The sequence below is a fragment of the Sabethes cyaneus genome, chromosome 2 (assembly GCF_943734655.1).
Source record: "Sabethes cyaneus chromosome 2, idSabCyanKW18_F2, whole genome shotgun sequence".
In the NCBI taxonomy this organism is placed as follows: domain Eukaryota; kingdom Metazoa; phylum Arthropoda; class Insecta; order Diptera; family Culicidae; genus Sabethes; species Sabethes cyaneus.
This window is the reverse complement of record NC_071354.1, coordinates 12,372,905-12,397,044: the sequence shown is the minus strand read 5'-3', so window position 1 is coordinate 12,397,044 and position 24,140 is coordinate 12,372,905. Positions and strand designations below refer to the sequence as shown.

Below are 24,140 nucleotides of genomic sequence, written 5' to 3'. Positions count from 1 at the left end.
AGACAGACAGACAGACAGACAGACAGACAGACAGACAGACAGACAGACAGACAGACAGACAGACAGACAGACAGACAGACAGACAGACAGACAGACAGACAGACAGACAGACAGACAGACAGACAGACAGACAGACAGACAGACAGACAGACAGACAGACAGACAGACAGACAGACAGACAGACAGACAGACAGACAGACAGACAGACAGACAGACAGACAGACAGACAGACAGACAGACAGACAGACAGACAGACAGACAGACAGACAGACAGACAGACAGACAGACAGACAGACAGACAGACAGACAGACAGACAGACAGACAGACAGACAGACAGACAGACAGACAGACAGACAGACAGACAGACAGACAGACAGACAGACAGACAGACAGACAGACAGACAGACAGACAGACAGACAGACAGACAGACAGACAGACAGACAGACAGACAGACAGACAGACAGACAGACAGACAGACAGACAGACAGACAGACAGACAGACAGACAGACAGACAGACAGACAGACAGACAGACAGACAGACAGACAGACAGACAGACAGACAGACAGACAGACAGACAGACAGACAGACAGACAGACAGACAGACAGACAGACAGACAGACAGACAGACAGACAGACAGACAGACAGACAGACAGACAGACAGACAGACAGACAGACAGACAGACAGACAGACAGACAGACAGACAGACAGACAGACAGACAGACAGACAGACAGACAGACAGACAGACAGACAGACAGACAGACAGACAGACAGACAGACAGACAGACAGACAGACAGACAGACAGACAGACAGACAGACAGACAGACAGACAGACAGACAGACAGACAGACAGACAGACAGACAGACAGACAGACAGACAGACAGACAGACAGACAGACAGACAGACAGACAGACAGACAGACAGACAGACAGACAGACAGACAGACAGACAGACAGACAGACAGACAGACAGACAGACAGACAGACAGACAGACAGACAGACAGACAGACAGACAGACAGACAGACAGACAGACAGACAGACAGACAGACAGACAGACAGACAGACAGACAGACAGACAGACAGACAGACAGACAGACAGACAGACAGACAGACAGACAGACAGACAGACAGACAGACAGACAGACAGACAGACAGACAGACAGACAGACAGACAGACAGACAGACAGACAGACAGACAGACAGACAGACAGACAGACAGACAGACAGACAGACAGACAGACAGACAGACAGACAGACAGACAGACAGACAGACAGACAGACAGACAGACAGACAGACAGACAGACAGACAGACAGACAGACAGACAGACAGACAGACAGACAGACAGACAGACAGACAGACAGACAGACAGACAGACAGACAGACAGACAGACAGACAGACAGACAGACAGACAGACAGACAGACAGACAGACAGACAGACAGACAGACAGACAGACAGACAGACAGACAGACAGACAGACAGACAGACAGACAGACAGACAGACAGACAGACAGACAGACAGACAGACAGACAGACAGACAGACAGACAGACAGACAGACAGACAGACAGACAGACAGACAGACAGACAGACAGACAGACAGACAGACAGACAGACAGACAGACAGACAGACAGACAGACAGACAGACAGACAGACAGACAGACAGACAGACAGACAGACAGACAGACAGACAGACAGACAGACAGACAGACAGACAGACAGACAGACAGACAGACAGACAGACAGACAGACAGACAGACAGACAGACAGACAGACAGACAGACAGACAGACAGACAGACAGACAGACAGACAGACAGACAGACAGACAGACAGACAGACAGACAGACAGACAGACAGACAGACAGACAGACAGACAGACAGACAGACAGACAGACAGACAGACAGACAGACAGACAGACAGACAGACAGACAGACAGACAGACAGACAGACAGACAGACAGACAGACAGACAGACAGACAGACAGACAGACAGACAGACAGACAGACAGACAGACAGACAGACAGACAGACAGACAGACAGACAGACAGACAGACAGACAGACAGACAGACAGACAGACAGACAGACAGACAGACAGACAGACAGACAGACAGACAGACAGACAGACAGACAGACAGACAGACAGACAGACAGACAGACAGACAGACAGACAGACAGACAGACAGACAGACAGACAGACAGACAGACAGACAGACAGACAGACAGACAGACAGACAGACAGACAGACAGACAGACAGACAGACAGACAGACAGACAGACAGACAGACAGACAGACAGACAGACAGACAGACAGACAGACAGACAGACAGACAGACAGACAGACAGACAGACAGACAGACAGACAGACAGACAGACAGACAGACAGACAGACAGACAGACAGACAGACAGACAGACAGACAGACAGACAGACAGACAGACAGACAGACAGACAGACAGACAGACAGACAGACAGACAGACAGACAGACAGACAGACAGACAGACAGACAGACAGACAGACAGACAGACAGACAGACAGACAGACAGACAGACAGACAGACAGACAGACAGACAGACAGACAGACAGACAGACAGACAGACAGACAGACAGACAGACAGACAGACAGACAGACAGACAGACAGACAGACAGACAGACAGACAGACAGACAGACAGACAGACAGACAGACAGACAGACAGACAGACAGACAGACAGACAGACAGACAGACAGACAGACAGACAGACAGACAGACAGACAGACAGACAGACAGACAGACAGACAGACAGACAGACAGACAGACAGACAGACAGACAGACAGACAGACAGACAGACAGACAGACAGACAGACAGACAGACAGACAGACAGACAGACAGACAGACAGACAGACAGACAGACAGACAGACAGACAGACAGACAGACAGACAGACAGACAGACAGACAGACAGACAGACAGACAGACAGACAGACAGACAGACAGACAGACAGACAGACAGACAGACAGACAGACAGACAGACAGACAGACAGACAGACAGACAGACAGACAGACAGACAGACAGACAGACAGACAGACAGACAGACAGACAGACAGACAGACAGACAGACAGACAGACAGACAGACAGACAGACAGACAGACAGACAGACAGACAGACAGACAGACAGACCCCAAGCAACACAGCTTGTTATAGAACAGTATAATATTACATATATCAGAACTTCTCTATTACCTGAAAAGCGCAAAAAATTGAAGTCTAATGAAACAAGAATTGAAAGAAGTATGTATCCGGTTATTTCATACCAATTTAAAACGTCATTATAGCATAAGCTACAACTTGTTCTTCCAGTAGTTTAAGTTTAGTAATGGAGACACAATAAAAACCTCGTGTTGACATGTTGACAAAACAAACATTATACATTTGATATGAACTGTCAAATAAATTCATGTTATCCCAAAACATCTCAAAACCTTAATAATAACGACATATGTTTTCAAAGTACGTTTATAGTACTCTTAAGCGACTACTTTTCACGAATATTATTTTCTAACTTGTTTTGTGTGTTACTTGGGACAGACAGACAGACAGACAGACAGACAGACAGACAGACAGACAGACAGACAGACAGACAGACAGACAGACAGACAGACAGACAGACAGACAGACAGACAGACAGACAGACAGACAGACAGACAGACAGACAGACAGACAGACAGACAGACAGACAGACAGACAGACAGACAGACAGACAGACAGACAGACAGACAGACAGACAGACAGACAGACAGACAGACAGACAGACAGACAGACAGACAGACAGACAGACAGACAGACAGACAGACAGACAGACAGACAGACAGACAGACAGACAGACAGACAGACAGACAGACAGACAGACAGACAGACAGACAGACAGACAGACAGACAGACAGACAGACAGACAGACAGACAGACAGACAGACAGACAGACAGACAGACAGACAGACAGACAGACAGACAGACAGACAGACAGACAGACAGACAGACAGACAGACAGACAGACAGACAGACAGACAGACAGACAGACAGACAGACAGACAGACAGACAGACAGACAGACAGACAGACAGACAGACAGACAGACAGACAGACAGACAGACAGACAGACAGACAGACAGACAGACAGACAGACAGACAGACAGACAGACAGACAGACAGACAGACAGACAGACAGACAGACAGACAGACAGACAGACAGACAGACAGACAGACAGACAGACAGACAGACAGACAGACAGACAGACAGACAGACAGACAGACAGACAGACAGACAGACAGACAGACAGACAGACAGACAGACAGACAGACAGACAGACAGACAGACAGACAGACAGACAGACAGACAGACAGACAGACAGACAGACAGACAGACAGACAGACAGACAGACAGACAGACAGACAGACAGACAGACAGACAGACAGACAGACAGACAGACAGACAGACAGACAGACAGACAGACAGACAGACAGACAGACAGACAGACAGACAGACAGACAGAAATCCTTCTTTATAGGTATAGATTTATTTACTAGGGTAGAGGCATTAGCCTTCGCCCCCAAGGTAAAAGTTGCTTTTATTATATATCTCAACCTTTAGGCATTGTAAAAAAATGTATGCCTTCATTCCTTTCAAAATATAAGGAGACATACATTTTTTACAATGCCTATAGGTTGAGAAATAGCAACTTTTACCTGGGGCGAAAGATTGGGGAGGGGGCGAAGGCTAATGCATCTACCCTACGTCTTTAGAATTAGTACTGTACAGACCTAAAGCTATTTTGAGCAGTTTGCTAAACACAACATTAAATTTTGTCCGAGTGGCTTGAAAATTTGGCCAGAGGATAGACTGAATATGAACGATGTTCACGTCATCTGCGAAAAATCAAAGCAGTTTATTCATAACAACCACACCATCCATGATGGACTTAAATCACTCCCTTGTGGTTCGAATAAGTATGACTCGTTTCGACATTCGGTGCTTGAGATTGCGTTTGAAATAGTTTGAGCTGTAAGTGTTATTCAAGTTTGCCACGAAGTGTAAAAAGCCATAAACGCTCGCACTCTACTAATAGACTACGTCAATACTCAGAATATTTAGCCAGTTTCACTCTGGGACATATCCCGGAGAATTGGCAGAGGGTAAACGTGGTGTTCATACCTAAGCTGGTAAAAAAGACAAAACCATGCCAAAGATTTTTAGATTGATATAAGTCTAACTTCAACGTTATTTAAGCTGATAGAGAAAATTAAGCGTGTAGGGCGCTATATCTCTGCATATTAGCGTTGGTAAGAGGAAATGCTTATCAACTTAGGGACTATATTGGCTCGTTTCATTATCCCTGATTTCCCTGATCGCGAATAAGTTGTTACGTGGTTTTTGAGCCGTAAATCTCGCATGTGTAGTATTTTTCGATATAAATTAAATTATGGTTGTATATGAGCACCATTGGCATTATATCAAATTTGTTTAAAAGGTATTTTTTATATCTTAATTTTCGTAGTAACTGGCTTTACAAGAAAATTTTCGAATATCCAGGTTAGTCTCATATGACTGATGCTTACATACTTACATTATCCATCTAGCTCCGCCCATCTACTAACAACAATTCCTTTCCCGAAATACTTGTGAAGATGCAGAGGATTCCCTGGTCTTTAGTAGCAACAAGTATTGGACTAATATTCCTTTCCATCCCACCAGGACCCGCATTCGGACGTGGCCGGCGTCGGTATTGATCAGCATGCAGGGACCTGATAAAGTTGCACAATGAAAAATAGCGTGCTGTCCCAAGTATGCTTTTTCCAGCGATCATTTTGCAATTTTCATCGGTCCTGGTCAATAATAGAGTAGCAGCACACGGGCGGTATCCTATGCTTATGCTTATTTAAGCTGATAGAGAAAATTCACGCATAGCTATATTCGCAATGAGTTTAAAAAACTCTCCGTTGCATGGAAATCAGCATACATACCAACACGGTAAATCCGTAAATCTGCGGAAACCGCATTTTACTGCCTACAGACGCTGATTAAAAAGCCGCTCCAATACCAAAAGACGGCACTTTGTGCTTTTCTTGATATTGAAGGCGCTTTCGATAATACGTCCTCCGCATCAACTAATGCGGCTCTCTGCCAAAAGAGAAACGACCACACTGCAATGCGCTGGACTCAAGCAATGCTTTCGAGCCGAGAAATCACAGCATCATTGGGAGATACGTCGGTCACGATTTCGATGATCAAAAATGTCCACAAGAATGAGGTTTCTCCACCTTGCTCTGGACACTGGTGCCATTGCTTACGCCGATGACGTTGTACTTGTCGTCAAAGGCAAGTTTGACATAGTACTGTTAAGTCGCTTGCAAGGAGCCCTAAACATCACCATTTATGGTGCTTACTAGAGGGGCTAAATGTAGACCACGCCAAAACAGTCATTATGGTGTCAGGTTGAGCTTCACTAATGATGTCAAACACCTCGAATAATTCTTGAAAGAAAACTAACCACAGCTGATTACCTAGATTATGCTGTTAAGAAAGCAACTTCGGCTATCTTGGCATTGATCCGCCGTGAAAGGCGAATTACTGACATGAGAAAAGCTGTAATCAAACACAGGGTTGGTAGACAAGCTATAAACAGTCCTGCAGTAGCTAAAAAGCTACTTAATTTTACTCGTACTGAACTACGCACAATCATGGGACTCCAAACCGAACACTGCCCCGCTCGTTATCATTTAAAGAAAATCGGCAAGGTATCATCCTACACCTGTCGCTTTTGTAAACCTGAACCTGAAAGTTCAGCGCATCTGCTCTGTAATTGCGGGGACCTTGCATTATCAGGACATAACTTCTTCGGAAGTTTCCTTCTTACGCCATATCAAGTTTGGAGCCCAAATCCTAAAATGGTCACTGGTTTTATTAACCATGTAGTTCCGAACTGGGGCACAGGTTTACAACTATCTAGCTCATCTTCTAGCCTCAATGATTATGAGCAGTTCATAAACTGTGTACAGCAACTGGGGCCTGTCACAAAAGACGATCATTAAGACGGTCGCAGTGGTCTTTTAATCCAACGCCCTTCTGACATACAAAAAAAATCTCGTACGGACTTCTAGAGAGCGGTAAAAGGCAGATAATTGAAATGATACATTTAGACAGATGTGACGTGACAAAGTGATACAATGTGCTTCGAGAGAAAAGCGAAATTGAAACTCGATTCTTCCTTCTAATTATTGTATGATGCAGTGCGGGGAATCAATATGACTAATGTGATTGTACTAGTGATGCTTTGCGCGTTATAATAACGTACTCTACAATAAACGCTTCCGTCGTATAAATTATTTTCGTGCAAGGATTTCAGCATTTAAAATCATGTTCTTGGGTATGAAATTTAGGCTTATACAAATTTGAAAAAAAGTTTATGTCACCCCCCCCCCCTTTGAAAATTTTCGAAATGTGAAGGGGCAAAAAAATAAAGTGTCATATTAGTCTGTTGCATTTTTTAGTGACAAGCGGGTTTTTTCACAGTTCAATGAGTTTACATCTCTAAATTATCCAATATGTGCAAAGTAATAGTTATCTCGTTAGTCTCGATCAACTTTCTTTCACCAACTAAGCTTTCTGATTCTGCTGCAAGTCACAGGCAACTATTGTGCTTAATCTTTAAGTGCCCGACGTCGTAAATTGGGGTGCTTGCAATCAGACTTTCGGCTTGATTCCATTTTAATTTACCTTGTTTTAAAAGAATTAGATGGAGGCAACAATCAATTAAACAATATATTAGTGAAATTTGGTACCGCTTTTGACGGAGACATTCCGAGTTTTGAATTGCAGTGGGATTATTTTTTTCCCTCAAAGGTACTAGATAAGATAAAAATAGAAACACAATTTTTCGGCTTATCGGGGCTCAAAATTGGTCGTTTTACTCCGTAATGTCCAAGTAACTACCCTAATTTTGGAGGTAGGGGACGTAAAACTCAACGATACAGTTTTTACCATTCATTGGATGCATACAGCATGCAGGATGTCACTGAACTGTTCGAAACTTGAAATTTTCTAAACGGTGTGCATTTTTAATATACAGGAGAGGTCTGATATTCATGACTAAAAGGTTGACCAAGAAACGTGAATAGCTTCAGAGATTTGTTTTCTTAAAACATGTCGATAGCACAGCATAAGTGTTCCTAGTAATAAAGTGGCAGGGACCTAAACACATAGTGTTTACCATACTATGGTTAGATTACGATACTATGTCGTGGTTACCGAGTTCTGAACTAGTAAGTGTCACGGATTTCGATTATTAAAAAAGCAAGGTAACTAACTGAGTGACACGGAGGTTCAAAACAAAATTCAAATGAAGGTCAAGTTATACGTTTGTAGCTCTCTAAGTTGATCCTGTGGCACTCCACTATTATCAAACTGCTTCATCTCTACCAGGATGCTTACTTTATGTGCTTGGGTCGAAAAATTCTGAAGTTTGAAAGGGTTGAACTAAAATTTAAGTACTGTACAAAATATTTGTAATAAAATTTTTTATAATATGGAAAAATAAACGCTGGTTTCTTCTCTTTTGTTTGGTTATTGAAGGTTTAATGTTATTATTTTTTTCATGCCCCCCCCTTCAACAATATTTTGAGACCAGGACATAAACTTTTTTTCAAATTTGTATAAGCCTTACTTGGTCATTTGAAAATTCAGAAACCAATTGTCGTATAATTGTTTGTTATGTATGTTTTTCTCAAACATGAATTTTGTTGAATTGCAAAGAACTTTGACCTTCCATTGAGTTAGTATATTTCCATAATTTTTCCTGTTTACCCGCTACCCAACCCGCGAAGAACCATGTCCAACAATTCATTTGACCTGCATTAACAACTGTCTTTCCTTTCGACGAACCAACTAGCGACGCGAGGCGTTAGCGATAATTAAAAAAACAAGAGCTAACACAGAATTAGGTAAATCGCCACTTCACAAGTGACGACTTACATGACTTTGACAAGGCTGATTTCGGTGGCGTTGTTCGTTGCTCTACTGGTACCTTACCTACTACTGTCCGGACTCAACGCCTCGGGTCTTCGGTCGGACTGATGAATATTAAATTCGACTTATTTATAGGCCGCGTTCGACCGTAATTCGCACCCGTATGCCACCTGCTGCGTGCCACCGTCGCGTCACCGCTAGTAAGTAGCTACAATAATACATTGCATCACGGATGCAGAGCGACGACGACGACGAGGAGGACTGCAAAGATTCGTTCGGTCTTTTGTGGTGGCGCAGTTTTACCATTTTAGGTGCTGCGTAGCCGTATTATATGTGACCCAACGTAATCAATTTCCGCACGGAGAGCAGTGCAAAGCAGTGTCTTTCGTTATGGGCAGGATTTCGCCGGTGCAAATTTGAAACTAAATATGGCCTGTGGACGTTCAAGGCGGGTCGACTTCTGCTGAATTAGTTAGTAGTAGGTAGTAGTAGTAGCAGCAGATGTGTGGCCTCTATTCCTTGGATTTCCGACAACTGTATTTTTGTTTTGATTTTAACGATTTTCTCCATTTTGCCAAGAAAGTCGGCGGTTTCAGTGAATTTCATTTTATTTTATCATCGTCTACAAAGACGGCATATGTGAGTTAACTCGCCGTGATCTAATAGCTAATACCAAGGAAAACCACCTGACTGGTTTTCCATGTAAACTCGTCATCATCGCGCGGCTGGGGCCCAGCAAGATAATTACAAGACTAAGCGGCAATATATTCAATTTATTACAAGTTTGCTCGTAAATAAATCTGGTCGTGCCGTGTTTTATGTGTGAAGTACCGTTAAATGGGCGACAGCTTCAAACACGACAGTTTCGATGGATGTTTTCATTGCCGAGGAGTATCATTTTAGGAACGTTGACTGAAGTTGACAACACTTTGGGGAAACGAACCTTGATTGCGGACAATCTCCCTTCCCATGGTCGTGGCATATTTTTAGACACAAAGATATTAATTCGTCGCCTCAGGTTTTCTTTCTGTCGGTTTCTGTTTTGTCTACGACTAAGCCGTAGGGGTCACCGTCAGTTTTCGAATGACCACCATTATCGATAATGCTTATCAGTTCCATTATATCTAGTGGAAAACCAAAACGCCTGTGTGTTTCCAATTCCAATCCACCTGCAGCTCTGCGAGAGAGCGAATAGGATTTCTTTTCCGGAAATACCTTTCCGCAATTCAATCGGCCTCGTCATCCCAGCCAGCGTGTCTGCACAGTGAAATGCGTGCTGGCATTTCGCCATTCTAGGCCACACCGCCATACAACGATTTTCGTTAAAATGTTTCGATCACGGCACCGTTCACCGCTTCTTGTGATCCCACAAGTGGGCGATATTTATAAACTTTATACTTTCTCGAACTAGCCGAGAGAACGTCAGCAGAGGCTCTCGGAATCGCAGTGTTACTGACATTGACCGTAGGTAATTAGTGCGAAAAAACAACTTGCAGGCAAATTCGTCGCAAATCTTTGCTCGTTTTCGCATGGAGGTGTTCCGAAATTTTCACTCTTCTTCTAGAGAAATGCTTTCCAATTACCTATGGGAACAAAATTAAGGTTTTCAAAATAAAGTGACATCTAACGCAAAGAAAAACAACGTTCAAATAAGAATAAGGAAATTATAATTGACCATTGGTTTTACTGGTCAAATAAGGTACACCCTGGTGCATGTGTCCTCCTAGGCGCACCGTAACTCACAGGCATGCCGTGGGAGAGTCGTCGGTCGGGTGGAAGTGCGACCGTCAACAGTGTCACACATCAAACCGACCGGGCAGGCTTGCGCGCCCTGGTTCCGCACACCGGACCGGTCGGTGTCTTGGCACTAGCGAAGGAAAACAAAAACATCACATAAATGTTCTATTTTTATAAAGTCAGAATTCTTGCGTGTGTCGATTGCGGTGGGATCGGTCGCCGCAGGTCGTGTGCACACACCGGCGGTCAGTGGCGAGCGACGACGGAGGGGATTGACCGACACCCGGTTTAGCAGCCGCCGCGAATGAGCCGTTTAGCTCGGAGGTTAGCTCAAACGAAAGGTTAACCAGCGTTGGTTGGTGCACCTTAGAAGGTGAAATACCTAGTGCACTGTACCACATACAACACCGAGCACTTAATGAAATGCGAACGTGTTTACGTTACACACAGAGAGTGGTTGCCACATTAGTTTACATCTTAGCCGTGTGAGCTACAGCGGATTGCGATAATTGCCCGCTGGCTAGCTTACATTCCGGATTCTGTTAAATGCTAAAAGTAAATGGTTAGCGAGTTCAGTTTAAAGCATGAGTAGATATCAATTAACGTATTACAACCTGTAATACAAGAATAAATTTCAGCTAGTTTTTAGCAAGCTTGCACCAAACATTTCTTTAGTTTCTTCTACAATAAACTTGAAAATGAAAACGCAGAAAACATATGCTTTTTACAGAAAAAATTAAAAAATTTCAGCATTTTGTATTTTTCTTGAGATTTTGTGTTTAATTCTTGTTGTTGTTATTAGTTTATTAATGGTCTTCTCAATGGTCAATGGCCTTCACACCTTCCCACCATTTCATCGGTAATTTCTTCTTGGTTTTAGTAACATAATTTTAGTGGAACAAGACGAATTGCGAAGCTGTTTGCTTTAGACTTTCAGAGGTTCAGCGAAGATAGGATGTAGCTGTCGCCACTGAAAATGTTCCTTAACTTTCCGTTCCTGCGCTGCCGTTTGTTGTCTCCGCTGATATGGTCACATCAGCAGGAAAAGTATTAAAATCCTCCATGGGATATGGCCCTGACGGTATCCCTTCAATCATTTTGAAGCGCTGTATGGAGACACTTGCTAAACCGCTTACAACAGTGTTAACCTATCATCTCGAACTATCGGGACATAGCTGCATTAAGTGCCACGTCTAAATTGTTTGAACTGATAATTCTTCAGGAGCTTACTCAGAGATACAATCACTACATTTCGTCGGATCAGCACGGATTTATGCCCAAACGATCTACAACAACCAACTTGACCTGTTTCACCTCGTTTGTAATACGCCAAATAGAGAAGGGTCATCAAGTAGACGCTATATACACTGACCTATCCGCAGCATTTGATAAAATGAATCATCAAATCGCAATTGCTAAATTTGAACGACTTGGCATGAATGAACATATGCTTCTCTGGCTTCAAACATACCTTAGCGGACGAAGCATGTCTGTAAAAATCAGTGATCACATTTCATCGCCATTTTCAGTTTGTTCTGGTGTTCCACAAGGAAGCCACCTAGGGCCGTTTTTATTCCTACTGTACATGAACGATGTGAACTTTATCTTAAAATGCCTGAAACTCTCGTATGCTGACGATTTGAAACTTTACCATACGATACACGAGCCCCAAGACATAGTCTTTCTGCAGAAACAGTTGGAAGTCTTCGCTGAATGGTGTCGAATCAATCGTTTATCGCTAAATGTATCTAAGTACTCGGTAATCTCATTTGGCCGAAAACGCTCACTTTTTTACTTTGACTATACCATAGAAGGCGCACGTTTGCACCGTGAATCCACAGTTAAGGATTTAGGAATTCTGCTGGACACTAAAGTAACATTCAAGGACCACATCTCATACGTAGTGACTAAAGCTACTTCACAGCTGGGCTTCTTATTTCGCTTTGCGAAAAAATTCAAGGATATCTATTGCCTAAAAACATTATATTGCTCAATTGTGCGACCTGTGCTGGAATATGCGTCGGTCGTCTGGTCCCCGTATTACCAAAATGAAACTCAACGCGTCGAGGCTATTCAGCGAAAATTCATCCGCTTTGCTTTACGTCATCTTAGATGGACGGCTCCATTGAACCTACCCAGCTATAAAAGTCGTTGTATGCTCATCAACTTGGATTTACTAGAGGAGAGACGAAATGTGGCAAAAGCGTGTTTTATTGGTGATCTTCTGCAGGGTAATATTGATTCCTCTACACTGCTCAGCGTGCTGGATATCAATATACGTCGCCGTAGTCTTCGATCTCATTCGTTTCTCAACGTTACTCCAGCAAGAACAAATTATGGCTTACATGAGCCAGTACGTAGTATGTCTCGTATATTCAACACTTGTTACTATGTATTTAATTTTAATGTATCGCGAGAAACAAATAAGTGTAGTTTTAGACATGTTTTATGTTGATTTCTGTTGTATATTTGCTTGTAGTATAATTTATCTGTAGTAGTGTAGTTAGCTCTGTCATTGGGGTGATGTTTTACCTGTTGACTTTAATAATAAATAAATAAATCGGTTCAGCCATCTCCGAGATACCGTCTTTCTAACTGTTTTGCCGTTTTCAAGCTTTCCAGGTAGTTTTTTCACCTCGTACAGTGATGATAGATCAATAGCTATTCCATCACCCTGAATCAGTATCCTGTTGATGGATTTATGCTGATCACAATTCAACAGTAACATCGAAATATCGTGGCCGTATTGGAACTAAGAACGGCATTACCGATATGTGCCAACCACATTTTAGATTGTAGAAGCAGCCAGAAGAAATGATGCTGAAAGTTTGTAAAATCTAGTCCACAATGTAGGAAAATCACAGATTCATGCTGAATAATAAAAGGAAGGACTTTGATGGTCGTAGAAGTATCAGAAACTGCTCGAGTGAATTTAATTTAGTTAGTCCTGGTGGAGTTCTGGAGTTAGAATTCGGTTTCCTAGAATACTTCTAGGCTCCTTAGTTCCAGTTGGCATTACTTCAATCCTTTCTTAAGAAATCTAGGCTAGGAAAAGGAAGATTTTTCTTCTTCCTAGAATCCATGAGTAATAACAAAAGAAGATCCCTCGAGTGGATCGTCAGCTTCTGATTCGTTACATGACAAAGCCTCTAGGCGATTCAGGGAGATTGGGTCTTTGATGCGGCTTGTTTGAGCATTACTTACTGTTCCGATTTGTAAAACTTGATTTCATCTAAACCACATTCAATGAACAAGTAGAAAAAAATCGAAAAAACTACCTCAGTGAAGCACTCGCTGGGAAGAGCTTTATCCTTCTTACGCTTGCGACACTTTGAACATTACATTCGTACGCGTAGCAGAATAAAGCACAATGTAACGGTAACTGCTTTGGATCGAGACGTGTAATAATTGGCCAGATACAGATTCAACTCAAAATGAATTGGTGGATGTTACGAAAAATTCTTTGGCATTCAATATTCCCGGGATGTCCCGCAACCAGGGGTATAGCATGTTTCCTTTACAAAATTTTTTTACAACAATTTACAAGAATTCTAGCGTGTTAAGCGAGGCCGGGCTAAGATGTAGATTCTCTTTAGGATTCAAGGGCAGTCGATCCAGGGCGTCAAAACCTGAGAGAGAGTCGCGAAGACTTTTTCTCATGCTTTGACTGTTCTTCTTATTCTTATTACGTTTGCTTTCACTTTCGGGCAAATAAATCAAACTTGTACGTGAATTTCTCATCCGATGTTTAAAGTGTGCATTTTATAATAACATATTGTGGTGTGGTGTGGTGGGTATGAAATGGAGAGAGCGTCAAACATAGCTCTGGCTCTCTCAAGCTCCCACCTGGCGCCTTCACGCAGATCTAAGTTAAATGATGACGGTCGATGGCCTTACCCGGAAATGCTAAGCTAAGCTAGGAGGTGCGAACTAGAGCGCCTGTTCTCCAGGTGAGGGGCGGCTCACACAGCGTCTGTCTCGTAACGGGCGGCTGAATATGAAATGCTGTATCCCGCAAGCTATACCTAAGATGGCAGACCCATCAGCGGGATGTAGGTATCACGACCCCGGTGAGGTAGTATACCGAAAACTCAATTACCTCGAACAACGAAGAAAGAAATTCAGGACGGAGCAATCGGTATAGGACACGGCAAGGGACAAGGAAACGATTAAGGGATAACGATTGGAAACTTGGTACCTGAAATGTCCGAACTCTCCATGAACCGGCACGGGCTGGCTTGCTTGCTCGAGAGCTGCATCAACTCGGAGTGGAGATCGCTGCTATTCAGGAAGTTCGGTGACCAACTCATCATCGTCATCGGAGATGCAAACGCGCAGATCAGGAGGGAGGAATTCTTCCGTCAAGTTATTGGAAGACATAGCCTTCATCTGTCGACCAATGATAACGGTCTGCCCATCTGTAGCACCTACTTTCCACGTTTGAATATTCGGAAACACACCTGGAGGCATCCAAATGGAGACTCTAGCTCTCAGATCGATCATGTCTTGATTGACGGTCGACACTTTTCGGATGTTATCGATGTACGGTCTTTTCGTGGACCAAATATCGACTCTGACCACTATCTCGTAGTGAGTAAGATTCGCGCAAGGCTGTCGAACACAGCGAAAGCTCGCACTGAAAGGACGCTGCGTTTCAACATCCAGCGGTTAACGGCAGACGGCGTAGCAGTGGAGTACGCCAGGAAGCTTGACCAGCGAATCGCAGAACAGCAGGTAGAAGGAGAAGATATAAATGGGTGGAGGAACATCCATGGTGCCATCAAAACAGCTGGTAGAGAGGTGGTAGGCACGACGCCTGGAAGACAGTGTAACAGCTGATTTGATGCCGAATGCCAGAGAGTGACAGATGAAAAGAACCAGGCCAGGAGTCGCATGCTCACTGCAGCAACGCGTCAAAACAGAGAGAGGTACAGAGAGACTAGAGCTGCGGAAAAAAGAATCCATCGTCTAAAGAAACGCGAGTACGAGGAGCACGTGCTCGCCGGCGCAGAGGAGCGATACGCTAGCAACGACACACGGAGTTTCTATAAAACGGTGAGATGCAGGAATTTTGCCATGCCTGTGATGTGCAATGATAGTGCTGGCAACCTGCTTACCGACAAATCGACTGTAGCAGCCAGGCGGAAGGAGCACTTTCAGACACTGTTGAATGGAGAGGTAAATGCGGAGATCAACAGAGACAGGATAGGAATTGTAAGCGATGGTCAAGCTGTGGAGCCGCCAACACAGGAGAAGGTTAAAAAGGCAATCAGTGAGCTGAAAAACGGTAAGGCTGCTGGGAAGAACGGTATCCCGGCTGAACTTCTAAAAAACTATCGACGAATCACGTTGCTCAATTCTGCCTACAAGGTGCTTTCTCGTATCCTGTTCTGCAGACTGAGACCGTTAGCGAAGTCCTTCGTCGGCGAGTACCAAGTTGGTTTTCGTGAGGGTCGCTCCACGACGGATCAGATATTTACCCTGCGTCAGTTTCTAGACAAGTTCCGGGAGTACAACTTGCAGACACACCATCTGTTCGTGGACTTTAAAGCGGCGTACGATTCAGTTAAACGAAATGAGCTGTGGCATATAATGCTCGAACATGGTTTTCCGACGAAACTAGTTACGCTGATTCGTGCGACGCTGGACGGATCCAAATCATCCAAGCGTTAGAATAGCGGGTGAGACCTCAGCTGCTTTCGTGACGTTCGATGGACTGAAGCAAGGGGATGCACTCTCTAACCTGCTATTCAACATTGTCTTGGAATGTGCATTACGAAGGGCAAACGTGGAAAGGAATGGAACTATCATCACGAAATCTCACATGCTTCTTGGTTTTGCGGACGACGTCGATGTCATCGGAATCAACCGTAGAGCAGTGGAAGAGGTTTACAGGCCTTGTAAAAGGGAAGCGGCGAGATTGGGACTTACCATTAATACCGCCAAAACGAAGTACATGGTTGCTGGTAGGGAACGTGGGAGCCCAAGTGGTGTTGGTGCCGAGGTGGAGTTAGATGGGGAATGATATGAAGTAGTGGAGGAATTTATATACCCTGGTACACTCGTGACATGTGACAACGATGTAAGCCGCGAAGTGAAACGATGAGTTGCAGCCGCCAATCGGGTTACGGATTACGTAGCCAGCTGAAGTCCCGTTGTTTGCAAATTCGCACAAAACTGGCGCTCTACAGAACACTAATCCTCCCGGTGGCTTTTTACGGACACGAATCATGGACGCTAAAGGAAGCTGATCGGCGAGTGCTTCGGGTTTTTGAGCGTAAAATTCTGCGATCTATACTTGGTGGTAAAATGGAAAATGGAGTGTGGCACAGACGTATGAATCACGAGCTGTACCAAGTAGAGTAAGGAGGGGTAAAAGTGCGATGAGGGTAAAAGTGCGATTCAATGATTTATCAGTGCGGATTCCGAGTAAATTGACTACATTGGCATGGATGAGTGAGTACTTTGACAGCTTAAATCTATCGTAAACATTTGTTGTTTACGAAGCATAGTTGCTGAGTTATGGGTAAATGTTATTTTAGAACGGTTTTGATGTAATATTTTGTTGTACGGCAAATACGATATCAACAGGAAGATATTACTTGTTGACAAATTGTAGCAGCGTTTTACATCACTCAGATATCTCTCTTGAAATTGCGGTGAGAAGAATTTACAAAATATATTTTGCTTTTCCATAATTTAATCTAACCCCGTCAAACGCCTAGCGGGGCAAAAGTTCGATTTACTGACGGGGTAAAAGTTCGATTCATGGATTGAGAATCTAACTCATTTTACTGACGGGACGACGACACTATGCAAGTCCATGCGACTTGTATGGTACTGCGCGCGACGCTGTTCGTCTGTCAGCGAAAGTCAGGGCGAGGAGGGTAAAAGTGCGCTGAAGGTAAAACTGCGATTTAATGATTTATCGGTGCAGATTCCGAGTAAATTGACTACATTGGCAGGGATGGGTGACTACTTTGACAGCTTGAATCTAACGTAAACTTTGGTTGCTTACGAAAGTTATGGTTGCTGAGTTATGTGCAAATCTTATTTTAGGGCGGTTTTGATGTAATTTTTCGTTATACGGGTAATACGATATCAACAGGTTGATTTTACTTGTTGAAAATTTGTAGCAGTGTTTTACATCACTCGCATATCTGTTTTGAAAATCCGGTGAAAAGAGTTTACAAAATATATTTCGTTTTTCCATAATTAAATCAAACCCTGTTAAGCGCCTAGCGGGGCAAAATTGCGATTCATGAACAAGGCAAAAATGTATAGCTAATTAAATACAGCTTTTGGCACTATATTACAGATACTAGAAATGGTAGATCTGCAGAAAACTGTGTGCTCTACAGATGTTGGTCGAAGGAAAAAAATGTTTTCCGCTAATGAAACAAAAAACAAACGTTTGGGAAAGTTTCGATCTGACGGAGGCTGCAATACACCAGCGCAAAATAGGAAAGGTGTAAATTGAGAATATTCCTTACCGAAACATACCGCAGATTGAAGATAATATGGTTTTGTAAGCTACTGTTGTGTTGATTTCATGGATTCGAGCTTCGCAGCTTTGGCCCCGCGCTAATCGAACTTTTGCCCCGCTAGTGGGGTAAAAGTGCGAATCGGCACTTGATCAGAAGAATGAAGAATTTATTTTCAATAACACTATTATTCCAGATGATTTATAGTTGAATGTAAAGACATTGAGTAGCTGCATCACTATAAAATATATTTGGTTGTTGTCCTTCTTTATATCTCGCGAAAATTGATGACAACTTCAAACATCGCACTTATGCCCCGCCTTACTCTATACAAATATGCTGATATAGTGAAGGTAGTGCAATGTGGCAGGCTGCGGTGGGCTGGACACGTGGTCAGAATGCCCGATGAAAGAGTAGCTAAAACTATTTTCACCAGAGAACCAGGAAGAGGCCGTAGACTCCGAGGCAGATCCCGAACCCGGTGGGTGGGTGCTGTCGAAGACGATGCACGTTTAGCTGGTGTTCGTGGAGTTCCAAATGTGTGTTTTTCACAAAAAACACCAGCAGCAAACTTATCAGAGTTATCAATACTTTTCCATTTTTGACCAACGATAATGACTGGCTGCATTTGACAGATCGTACTGGCTGCATTTGACGTTAGATTTTTTCCACTTCGCGAATCTCTCTCAGGTTAAAACGTCTGATATAAAGACAGCTTTGATTACGTCCCGAAGTGTTTGCAGAGAGTTCAGATTGATTAGTCTGCAACGCTGTTCGTAGCTTTGCAGTCGGATCGGGTCGTTCCATGGTAACCGTCGGAGCGCAAAGCGAATGAAAATGCCCTTCACCGTCTCGATTCGGGGACAGCGTTTTGATAATACGGGCTCCATATGGGTGCGTAGCATTCGAGATTGGAACCAACTAACGCACAGTAGAGCGATTTCAAGCAGTCATTGATATCATTGAGGTGTTTGGCAAATCGCATGATGAATCCCAAATTCCTGCAAGCGGAGTCGATGAAAGAAAGGTGTTGTTTGTAGGTCAATTTGGAATCAAGTAGCACCCCGAGATCTTTAATGCGATCTACAGTATGGCTATACGTCTATGCTTAATAGCCGGTATTCGGAGATTATTGGAGTGCGAAGCCGAGGACCTTTGAGCGTTATGTTGACATCGTTAAAATAAATAGGAAAAACCTAGGGTTAGTAGACTGGTGGACGTGCGATGATATTCTTGGCAACCTGTTTACTGACAAAACGGCGGTTGCAGCCAGATGGAAGCAGCACTTCCAAACGCTGTTGAGTGGAGAGGTAAACACGAAGATCAGCATGAAAAGGATAGGAATTGTGAACGATGGCCATGTTGTGGAACTACCAACACAGGCTAAACTTTTAAAAGCGGGGAGCGAGCGGCTGTACTAAGCAATCCACCGGATCATTACCAGAATCTGGGAGGAAGAATGCGGGAGGATTGGTTGGATGACCTCATTTGCCCTATTTTTCAAAAAGGACATCAACTCGACTGTTAAAATCAGCGAGGCATTACATTGCTGATTACACTACATTTGCATTAGCGGAGTCCTTGGTCTGCGAAGGCTGGTTTTCGTGATTCGCTCCACGACGGATCACATATGTTTACCCTGCGTCAGTTAGTAGACAAGTTCCGGGAGTAAAACATGTAGACTGCTTGTGGACTTTAAGGCGGCGTACGATTGAGTCAAACGAAATGAGCTGTGGCAGATAATGCTGGCTGAAGTCCCGTAGTTTGCAAATTTGCACAAAACTGGCGCTCTACAGAAGTCAAAAATTATTTTTAGCCGAAAACCAGAAAGCGGTCATAGACTTCGCGGGATAAATCGCGCTCCCGAAGGATGGGCGCTGTCGAGAATGATGTACGTTCAGCTGGGGTTCGAGTGGTTTGGAGAACGGTAGCCCAGGACCGACAGTATTGGAGGATAATAGTTCGTTCATCGCATGATCGATAGCGGACCGTCGTCACTAAAGTGAAGTAAAGTAAGTAGGTGATAAATATTGGACCATTAGCTAGTGGCGACAGTCGATGAAAATAGATTTGGGAAAATAATTTTTGAGTTTTCAAAAACTACAACATAGCCAACTACACCAGGCCTAAAAGTAGCTTTGTATAATGCTTTTCAATTGATTTATCGTTCTTAAACAGTTAGATAGCGAACTCAACTTTATTTATCGCTTGTATTAGCACATTTTCATCGTAATATCGAGAAATGCACAATTCAAAAGAAGCCTGGAAGACGGTAACCAACCGTTTCGGGAAGCAGTAACTTGCGAAAAATGAAGCGATGCTTGACGCATCTTCGCTTTTCCGGTAATAAGAATACAACAAACGACGCCGCAGTGCGTAGAAGTGCAATTATAAATTAATTAATACACCATATAAATTTTAAAGTGCGGGATATCACGCCTCACTAGTACGCAATGCTTCGAATTCAATATGAACAATCGCATGTTTCTTCTAAATATTCGATCTCTATTTTTATGGATTTACAGTAGAAAATTCACCTGACTGTGACCACTAATGTATTCTCATATCGATCATTTGAAATGATTATATAAAGGAATATTAGATTAGGATTTTGCTGTCTGCTCTGTTTCGCATTAACGACACAAATCCTCAAATAAGTGCGCAGCCATATTACTGCTACGGCTAGTTAGCTTCTATCCAAAAATTACCTAAAACTATCATGACGAACGGTGTCTGCTGCTCCAGATCAAAGCGGACTAAAAGAAAACATACTCTGTGGTTGACGTACTCATTGGTACGTATGCCATTGACATTTTCGACATTCGTTTTTGTCAGTGATCATTGATTGCGATGGCTACAACAATAGCAACAGCAATAGCGATTCAACAACTTCTTCACTTTCGACGGTTGTTTGAATTGGGGCTCACCGCACCGCTCGCTCGCTTGGCGTAGCCGGCTGTTTCAACTTTAGCTCACACTGGCACTCGAATTGGCCTGTAATGAGTAATGAATCAATTAATAGAAACAAAACTTGATTAGCGCGATGGCGTTGGCAGTAACCAAAATAAAATGAACACCGAAAGACAAAATCACCTAGCGATACGGTGGGTGCCTTTCCACTGGTATGAAGTTGCAAACCGTACAGGTAAAAATTTTCAAATAATCTACCCTGCCAAAGGTTTGTTTTCAATGCTCGGCTTTAGCCGAGCACATGTTGCCGGTTTAGTTTAATTGCGAGCTGTGGAACCACAAACAACTGCAGGAAATCTGTGAAGAAATCGACCTCCAATGGTGTAAGGCGCTTGATTTTTCTTCATTTGTTTTTGAGCATCGCATCGCGCTTCTCCTTGGATCGATTTTGTTTTCTTTCGCGTTCGGTAAAGCAGGAATCGCCGGCTGGCCATAACAATGTTGCACAAGAGCAATTGCTGTGGTTCGCTCTGATGGCATAGATATTTTTAGAACGATAAGAATGTTGATTAAGCGTTGAGAGTTTGCAAGCGCTATAGGTACCTATCGACGAAATCCAAGCAGCTACTTACCGCAATAAATTCGAACGAGTGATGCACATCGAATAGGTAAACAGAATACAATGTCCAAAAAACTAACCGTTTGCAGAATTGAAAATCAAACCATCACATAAAAGTAGTCCAACCAATCAATTTTGACATCGCTATAGTTATTATTTTGCATTATGCTGCTTTGTTATTGTATTGTAGCTACGGTATGTTATGAACTGTCAAATCAAAGCACCACTACACATGGCACAGTTCGAATTTGCCCTAATTTGTACATAAACCGTGCACAGGCAGAACGTAAACATAGCGCCACTACCACCCAAAATTCGTGTATTTACGGTGCCGACCTAGGGCGGACGCGCTTGTGTGGGTTATGTTGACTGACAGCTAGCCAGCCAGCCAGCACAGGATTTCGTACTGCCATGCAATCGAAGGCAGCACAACCCATCACATATAGTGAAAGAATGGGCCAGGGGAAAATTCCGTCTTACACCTACCGATTTCTATTTTCCTTTGACGACAGCACCTGTGAGCTCATTTTAGACTTTTCTTCATCCTGCGGGATGCCAGTAATCGAACCATCGTCTGTTTGCTCTTTAGGCAATGTTATAATTTTAATCCGCGATTCACGGGACAGTAAATTTTGCACAGTTTTTTAGAAAACACACAACACTGTGGGGCGCCGCTCAAATCACTGTACTGACTACTGACTTGGGGTCTCGCACGGAACAAACAAGTCGAAAAACTGGTCGTCCGATTCGAAACAGCCCGTGCTGTGCTGGTTCGAGTCTACTATCGGTGCGTGTGTGTTGGTCCGATTCGATGTTTTCTATACTGACATTTTCATCGCATCGCATGTACACATCGTACATATACGCTACGCTGTCTACCGAGGCATTCGTTTGCAGCCAGCATAAACACGAAAGCAAATCATGAATGAGTCAGTGGTCGGAACAGTGGGTTCTCTTAAGACAAAAACGTTTGTACTAGTATGTATTGCGTTGAAATCGAATAATATTCTATCTACAATTTAAATAGCTTCTGTGAACAAAACCTAATGCTGTACGGATCAAACGGTGACCTTGCAACTAGTAATTCGATACATGTTACTATTTCGAAACTAAATGCTATTAAAATTAGAGTATTCTAAAATATTACAATCCTTCATTTCCAGAGTATCTGCAACTTACAGGACTGATTTAAATCACATAAATAAATTCCGTTCCTTATTGGTAATTTTTCTAGGTTTGTTACCCAGAACGATTGTTGGTAAAATCACAAAAAAGCTGTTTGTATTGATAATTTTAGGTCAGAACAGGCCGCATTTTTTTTACCGGCCAAGAAATTCTTTGCACTCGCTGTGCAGAAAACACAGTCTCGTCGTGCGAAGGAAAAAGAGATCAGAGCCACACAATCGCACAGCAGATAGGGACCTTCAGGGAGATAAAAAATAGACAGCGTATTAGACTGCCTGTCGAATGAAACATCCTACTAGCGTTTGCCTGTCTAGTGGCCTTAGCTGCGGAAGGGTTTTGAGCCCAGCCAGCCACAATACATTACCTACATCTATATGTGTTGTAAAAAGCAGAAGTGCATTCTAATTGCACGTTTCCGGTGCACTTACCTCGAGTACTGAACGTAGAGTGTCTACCAGGTAGGGTAGCAAAGTTTGGCCGCAGCAATCTTCAGACAGGTCCGGATGACGATGACAAAATTTACAGCAATCACCAGCACGATGATTAGATTATCCGTTGATTTTTGTTCGCTGCACTAGCGATACCTAAATTCAACAAGCACATTAGTGACAATTTTGTTTTCCAAAAACCTCGCTGCTGACAGCTACGGATGCAGAAAACTCTCACTTTTACGTCGAACGAAGACGATGATGGAAATCGATTTTTCCTCTTAGTTCACGCTCAAAACCGAACTGCCGATTCACCCGAGCACGAAACTTCCAATGCTTCCTTCGAAAGAACGATTGCTTAAAATTACACCACTTATTTCTGTCCACATTTCGTAAGATTTAGCAGTTAATTTTGCTTTTCAATAGCAGCCATACTGTTGGCTATTGAATGTATTTTTGCTAGTTCCAGATGCAACTTGTCTCGAACACTCAGCACAGCACAGCAAAAGCAGCTTGCTTGAGCTTTGCGATGAGTTTCCTTCTTGCTCGTGATTTGTGCAAAAACCTGCCTGAAATGCGCCCGGGTCGGTAGTTTGACAGCTGCCAGCGCCCGTGCGCAGTGCAGTTGGTAGCACAGTGGGATATATGTTAGTTACGGGAAATAATTGGAGAAATTTAATTATTTTTTAGGAAATGGTAAGATTTATACATTTAATTCTTTTGCACATTTTGAATTAATATTTAAAACAAAATTGTTTTAAAATATA

The 24,140-nt window shown here is 43.2% G+C and overlaps 1 protein-coding gene across 3 annotated transcripts in view; it reads right to left on the bottom strand.

Annotated features, from left to right (window-relative positions):
• LOC128738892 (microtubule-associated serine/threonine-protein kinase 3) overlaps positions 1-23,852 on the bottom strand; it is a 41,970-nt gene extending 18,118 nt beyond the window's left edge. Inside the window, exons 1-2 of one of the 3 annotated variants that reach the window (XM_053834356.1) lie at positions 23,612-23,852; positions 23,374-23,529 (exon numbers count right to left, since the gene is read on the bottom strand). The gene's annotated coding sequence lies outside the window, so the exon portion shown is untranslated. Of the gene's footprint in view, positions 1-22,246; positions 22,385-23,373 lie in introns of those variants that run through there. The other 2 variants (XM_053834358.1, XM_053834357.1) reach the window with 2 other exon arrangements.
• Positions 23,853-24,140: the final 288 nt, after the last annotated feature.